Source organism: Sciurus carolinensis (assembly GCF_902686445.1).
Source record: "Sciurus carolinensis chromosome 14 unlocalized genomic scaffold, mSciCar1.2 SUPER_6_x, whole genome shotgun sequence".
Classification (NCBI taxonomy): Eukaryota; Metazoa; Chordata; class Mammalia; order Rodentia; family Sciuridae; genus Sciurus; species Sciurus carolinensis.
In genome coordinates this window covers 5,253,018-5,260,437 of record NW_025920104.1, presented here as the reverse complement: position 1 = coordinate 5,260,437, position 7,420 = coordinate 5,253,018, and positions in this window count along the sequence as shown.

The following is a 7,420-nucleotide window of genomic DNA, read 5'->3' as shown; positions in this document are numbered from 1 at the left end:
GATCAGGGCAGGGCAGCCAGAGACTTCTTCAGGCGGCTCTGCCCTCTCCGGCCGCAGGCTCTTTCCATGGGGCGATTCAAGATTGCATACTAGAGGGTGACTGCATCTACAGTAGCTCCAGAACCCAGTAGGTAAGAAGGGGAGGCATTGAGAGACTTGGACAAAAATAGAGTCACGGGGTGAGTCTCCCCCACTGGGCAAAACTTGGCCTGGGTGGCATGCACAGATAGGGGTGGCTTATCATAGCAGGGTAGGGCAGCTTGATTCTTCCCAAGGTAGCCTTCCACACTCCGGCGGTGGGCTCCCCCCACACGGCCAGCTGCACAGTGCAGGCCCCCAGTGGGAGCCTTCCACACAGAGCCAGCTCCAAGCCCTGGAACCAGTAGGGGCTAGGGGCAGCTTTCTTCGGAAGCACTGCTTTATCAAGTTCCTCCAAGACTTCAGGCTACTGAAGGCTGGGAGTTGATACACTGGAAATCTACCGGGACACTATAAGCCAATAGAGGAAATCTGCAATATCTCAGATTCCCACTGACATCTGACCATTATGAGAAAACAAGGAAAGAAGATATCCCAAACAAACCTAGATACTACATCAGTAAAACCCAATGTCAGCACAACAGAAGAAATGTCTGAAAGGGAATTCAGAATATACATAATTAAAACAATCAGAGAAGCAAATGAGGAGATGAAAGAGCAAATGTAGGCATTGAAGGAGGAGATGAAAGAGCAAATGCAGGCATTAAATAATTGCACCAGCCAACAATTAAAAGACCAAATATAGGAAGCAAGAGATCATTTCAGTAAAGAGATAGAGATACTGAAAAAAAAAACTGAAAGTACTTGAAATGAAGGAAACAATAAACCAAGTTAAAAACTCCATAGAAAGCATAACCAATAGGATAGAACACCTGGAAGACAGAACCTCAGACATTGAAGACAAAATATTTAATCTTGAAAACAAAGCTGGCCAAACAGAGAAGGTGGTAAGAAATCATGAACAGAATCTACAAGAATTATGGGATATCATGAAAAGGCCAAATTAGAGAATTATTGGGATTGAGGAAGGCTTAGAGAAACAAACCAAAGGAATGAACAATCTATTCAATGAAATAATAACAGAAAATTTCCCAAATCTGAAGAATGAAATGGAAAACCAAGTACAAGAGGCTTATAGAAGTCCAAATATACAAAATTACAACAGATCCACACCAAGGCACATTATTATGAAGATACCTAAAATACAAAATAAAGACAGAATTTTAAAGGCCACGAGAGAAAAGAATCAGATTACATTCAGAGGGAAACCAATTAGAATATCAGCAGAATTTTCAATCCAGACCCTAAAAGTTAGAAGGGCCTGGAACAACATTTACCAAGCCCTGAAAGACAATATATGCAAACCAAGAATCTTATACCTAGCAAAACTTACCTTCAAATTTGACGATGAAATAAGATCCTTCCATGATAAACAAAAGCTAAAGCAATTTACAAAAAGAAAGCCAGCATTACAGAACATTCTCAGCAAAATATTCCATGAGGAAGAGATGAAAAACAACGATGCAAATCAGCAGAAGGAGGCGCTAGCCTAAAGGAATAGCCAAATAAAGGAGAAACCAAATCATGTCAAAAAACAAATGAGTCAAATGACTGTGAATATAAATCATATCACAATAATAACCCTGAATGTTAATGGCCTGAACTCATCAATCAAAAGACATAGACTGGCAGATTGGATTAAAAAGAAAAATCCAACAATATGCTGCCTGCAAGAGACTCATCTCATAGAAAGAGATACCCATAGACTAAAGGTGAAAGGATGGGGAAAAACATACCATGCACACGGACACAGCAAAAAAGCTGGAGTTTCCATCCTCATCTCAGATAATGTGGACTTCAAGCCAAAACTAGTCAGAAGGGATAAAGAAGGACATTACATGCTGCTTAAGCGAAGCATAAATCAGCAAGACATAACAATCATAAGTATCTATGCCCCGAACATTGGCTCATCCACGTACATCAAACAAATCCTTCTCAAATCCAGAAATCAAATAGACCACAACACAATAATACTAGGCGATTTTAGCACACCTCTCTCACCACTGGATAGATCGTCCAAACAAAAATTGAATAAAGAAACCATAGATCTCAATAACACAATCAACAATTTAGACTTAACAGACATATATAGAATATGCCATCCAACAAAGAATGAATACACTTTCTTCTCAGCAGCACATGGATTCTTCTCTAAAATAGAACCATGTTTTATGTCACAAAGCTACTGTTAGCAAATACAAGAAGATAGAGATACTACCTTGTACTCTATCAGATCATAATGGATTGAAATTAGAAATAAGTGACAGAATAAAAATCAGAAATTTCTCCAATACCTGGAGATTAAATAATACACTATTATATGATGAATGGATAACAGAAGACATCAGGAGGGAAATAAAAAAATTCTTAGAAGTAAACGAGAACAAAGACACATCATATCAAAATCTCTGGGACATTTTGAAAGCAGTACTTAGAGGAAGATTTATTTCATGGGGCGCATACAAAAAAAGAAGTAGAAATCAACAAATAAATGACTTAACACTACAGCTCAAAGCCCTAGAAAAGAAGAGCAGACAGATACCAAAAGTAGTAGAAGATAGGAAATAGTTAAAATCAGAGCTGAAATCAATGAAATTGAAACAAATGAAACAATTGGAAAAATTAACAAAATAAACAGTTGGTTCTTTGAAAAAATAAACAAAATTGATAAACCCTTAGCCACACTAACAAAGAGAAAGAGGGAGAAAACTCAAATTACTAAAATTCGGAATGAACAAGGAAACATCACAAGAGACACAACTGAAATACAAAACATAATTAGAAGCTATTTTGAAAATCTATACTCCAACAAAACAGAAAACCTCGAAGACATCAACAAATTTCTAGAGACATATTAATTACCTAAACTGAACGGGGAGGACATACACAACTTAAATAAACTAATTTCAAGCAATGAAATAGAAGAGGTCATCAAAAGCCTACCAACAAAGAAAAGTCCGGGACCAGATGGGTTCTCAGCTGAGTTCTACAAAACCTTTAAAGAAGAGCTCATTCCAATACTCCTCAAACTATTCCATGAAATAGAAGAGGAGGGAACCCTCCCAAACCCATTCTATGAAGCCAATATCACTCTGATAACTAAACCAGACAGAGACACATCGAGGAAAGAAAATTTCAGACCAATATCCTTAATGAACATCGACGCAAAAATTCTCAACAAAATTTTAGCAAATCGCATACAAATATATATTAAAAAGATAGTGCACCACGATCAAGTGGGTTTTATCCCAGGGATGCAAGGTTGGTTCAACATTCAGAAATCAATAAATGTCATTCACCATATCAACAGACTTAAAGTTAAGAATCACATGATTATTTCAATAGATGCAGAAAAGCATTTGATAAAATACAACACCCCTTCATGCTCAAAACACTAGAAAAATTTGGGATAGTGGGAACATTCCTTAACATTATAAAGGCAATCTACGCTAAGCGCATGACCAATATCATTCTCAATGGTGAAAAACTGAAAGCGTTCCCCCTAAAAACTGGAACAAGGCAGGGATGTCCTCTTTCACCGCTTCTATTCAACATCGTCCTTGAGACTCTAGCCAGAGCAATTAGACAAACCAAAGAATTTAAAGGGATATGAATTGGAAAAGAAGAACTCAAACTATCCCTGTTCGCTGACAACATGATTATATATTTAGAGGAACCTGGAAATTCCACCAGAAAACTTTTAGAGCTCATAAGTGAATTCAGTAAAGTAGCAGGTTACAAGATCAATGCTCATAAATCCAATGCATTTTTGTACATAAGTGATGAATCCTCAGAAAGAGAAGTTAGGAAAACTACCCCATTCATAATAGCATCGAAAAAAATAAAATACTTGGGAATCAATCTCACAAAAGAGATGAAAGACCTCTACAATGAGAACTACAGAACACTAAAGAAAGAAATTAAAGAAAACCTTAGAAGATGGAAAGATCTCCCATGTTCCTGGATAGGCAAAATTAATATTGTCAAAATGGCCATACTACCTAAAGTGCTATACAGATTCAATGCAATTCCAATTAAAATACCAATGATGTACCTTGCAGAAATAGAGCAAGCAATTATGAAATTCATCTGGAAGAATAAAAAACCTAGAATAGCTAAAGCAATCCTAAGTAGCAAGAACGAAGCAGGGGGTATCAATACCAGATTTCAAGTCTACTACAAAGCAATAGTAACAAAAACAGCATGGTATTGATACCAAAATAGACAGGTAGATCAATGGTACAGAATAGAGGACATGGACACAAACCCAAATAAATACAATTTTCTCATACTAGACAAAGGTTCCAAAAATATGCAATGGAGAAAAGATAGCCTCTTCAACAAATGGTGCTGGGAAAACTGGAAAACCATATGCAACAGAATGAAATTAAACCCCTATCTCTCACCCTACACAAAACTCAAATCAAAATGGATCAAGGACCTCGGAATCAGACCAGAGACCCTGCATCTTAAAGAAAAAGTAGGTCTAAATCTTCAACTTGTTGGCTTAGGATCAGACTTCCTTAACAGGACTCCCATAGCACAAGAAATAAAAGCAAGAATCAACAACTGGGATAGATTCAAACTAAAAAGCTTTCTCTCAGCAAAGGAAACTATCAGCAATGTGAAGAGAGAGCCTACAGAGTGGGAGAATATCTTTGCCAACCATACTTCAGATAGAGCGCTAATTTCCAGAATCTATAAAGAACTCAAAAAACTCTACATGAAGAATACAAATAATCCAATCAACAAATGGGCTAAGGAAATGAACAGACACTTCACAGAAGAAGATGTACAAGCAATCAACAGATATATGAAAAAATGTTCAACATCCCTAGTAATAAGGGAAATGCAAATCAAAACTACCCTAAGATTTCATCTCACCCCAATGAGAATGGCGATTATCAAGAACACAAGCAACAATAGGTGTTGGCAGGGATGTGGTGAAAAAGGAACACTCATACATTGCTGGTGGGGTTGCAAATTAGTGCAGCCACTCTGGAAAGCAGTATGGAGATTCCTCAGAAAGCTTGGAATGGAAACACCATTTGACCCAGCCATACCACTCCTTGGCCTATTCCCAAAGGACTTAAAATCAGCATACTACAGAGATACAGCCACATCAATGTTCATTGCTGCTCAATTCACCATAGCCAGATTGTGGAATCAACCTAGATGCCCATCAGTTGATGAATGGATAAAGAAACTGTGGCATATATATATACAATGGAATATTACTCCACAATGAAGAATGATAAAATTATGGCATTTGCAGGCAAATGGATGAAATTGGAGAATATCATGCTAAGTGAGATAAGCCAATCTCAAAAAACTAAAGGACGAATGATCTCACTGATAAGTGGATGAGGACATATATTGGGGGTGGGAGGGTTTAGCATTAGGTTTAGGGTTAGGTTTGGGGTTAGGGATAAGGAGTGGGGTAAGAATGAAGGAAAGAAGGACTGTATAGAGGGAAAGAGGGGTGGGAGGGGTGGGGGGGAAGGGATAAAAAAGAATGAATCAAACATCATTGCCCTATGTAAATGTATGATTATACAAATGGTATGCCTTGACTCCATGTACAAATAGAGAAACAACATGTATCCCATTTGTATACAATAATAATAAAAAAAGAGTGTTTTGTGAGATTCAGAGGAAACTGTGGGCATTTAATGAGCATAAGAGCACACAATGAAAGTATTATATCAGTGTCAGAGGCAAAGAGAGGATACAGTGGGATCACAAGTGTGTGCAACAGTACCCAGCTCAACCCCCTATGTTCCCTTTCACTTTCCAGTAGTTCACTCAGCTATGACTCCATCAATTGATTAAGCTACTGATGAAATCAGAGCCCCCAAAATCCCACCTCTGAACATCACTGCCGTGGGAGTCAGACTTTCAACACCGGAGACTTTGGGGGATATTCCAGATTCAAACCACAATAAGTAGGGACTGGGATTGTATCTCAGGACCACACTGGGGAAACGGCAGCCTCAATTGAAGAAGTTGGGAAAGATTTCTGAATCGGTGAGATTCAGCAGTGTGGAATCTGTAGTGTGCAGGAGGAAGTGATTTCCTGTGGAGGAGACCCAGGGTGCCCTGAAAGATAAACTGTCCTTTGTGCCAGGAGCACAGGGCACCATGCATGCTAGCAATGGGACCTGGAGTTAGAAAGAGCTGGACTAATGCAGGAACAATGGTATATGCCTGAAATCCCAACTACTCAGGAGGCTAATGAAAGAGGATCATGACTTTGAGTTCAGTCTGGGCAATTTAAATACATATTTAATTAATATTAATAATATTAAAAGATCTAAAATTCAGTGGTAGATTGCTCCTGTATTCAATATTGAATTCCACAGGTAAAAGAAAGGAAAGGAAAGGAGAGAAAAGAAAAGAAGGAAAGAATCCAATTTTAGTGGTGCATACCTATAATCCCAGTGACTCAGGAGGCTGAGGCAGGAGGTTCACAAGTTCAAGGCCAGTCTTAGCACTTTAGTGAGGCCCTAAGCAACTTAGTGAGATTCTGTCTCAAAATAAAATATAAAATATAAAATTAAAATATAAAAAGTGCAGTGAAAATCATCCCTGGTTTAATGCCCAGTACTGAAAAAAAAATCTATGTATTATGTATAATTATAACACATCAATAAAACATATGGGGAAAAAGGAAAGGAAATAAGTGAGCAACTAAGATGGATTTTAACAGGCAATAAATCTTTTTTCCCCTAGCTTTCTGACCATGTTAGCTGCTGCAGTTGGTTGGGGGCCCTTCCATACCTAAGGGAGGAAGATGGTGCTGCAGATAACAAGTCTCTGGAGGTCATCTACTCTAGGTTCCAGAATGCATTGCAAACTAAAAAGGATGTGCTGTGGTATAATCAAACTCTGAAGATGGACAAACTGGGAAAAGAGAAATAAACTGATCACCCTCACCAATCACTGTCCAGCTCTGAGGAAACTTGAAATAGGCCACGTTAGCCAGAATTGGTGTTCCTCACAACAGTGGCAATAGAGAATTGGGCACAGCATGTGGGAAACACTACAGAGCATGAACACTGTCTGTCATTGATCCAGATGACTCTGATATGAGTAGAAGCAAGCCTCAACTCTCAGAGATTCTTCAGATTCATGGGAAAGGCAAGCTATAGAACAACTTAGAGACCAGTAAGTTGTGGAGAGCCAGCTTCTAATTCCTTGTTTTTATGGCACTGGGGATTGAACTTCATTCTGTTATGGGGCACAACTTAAGAACAGATCAATCACCACTGAGAAGTCCAAATTTGAGAGTCTTTATTAAGCTGACCAGCTTACTGTCCCA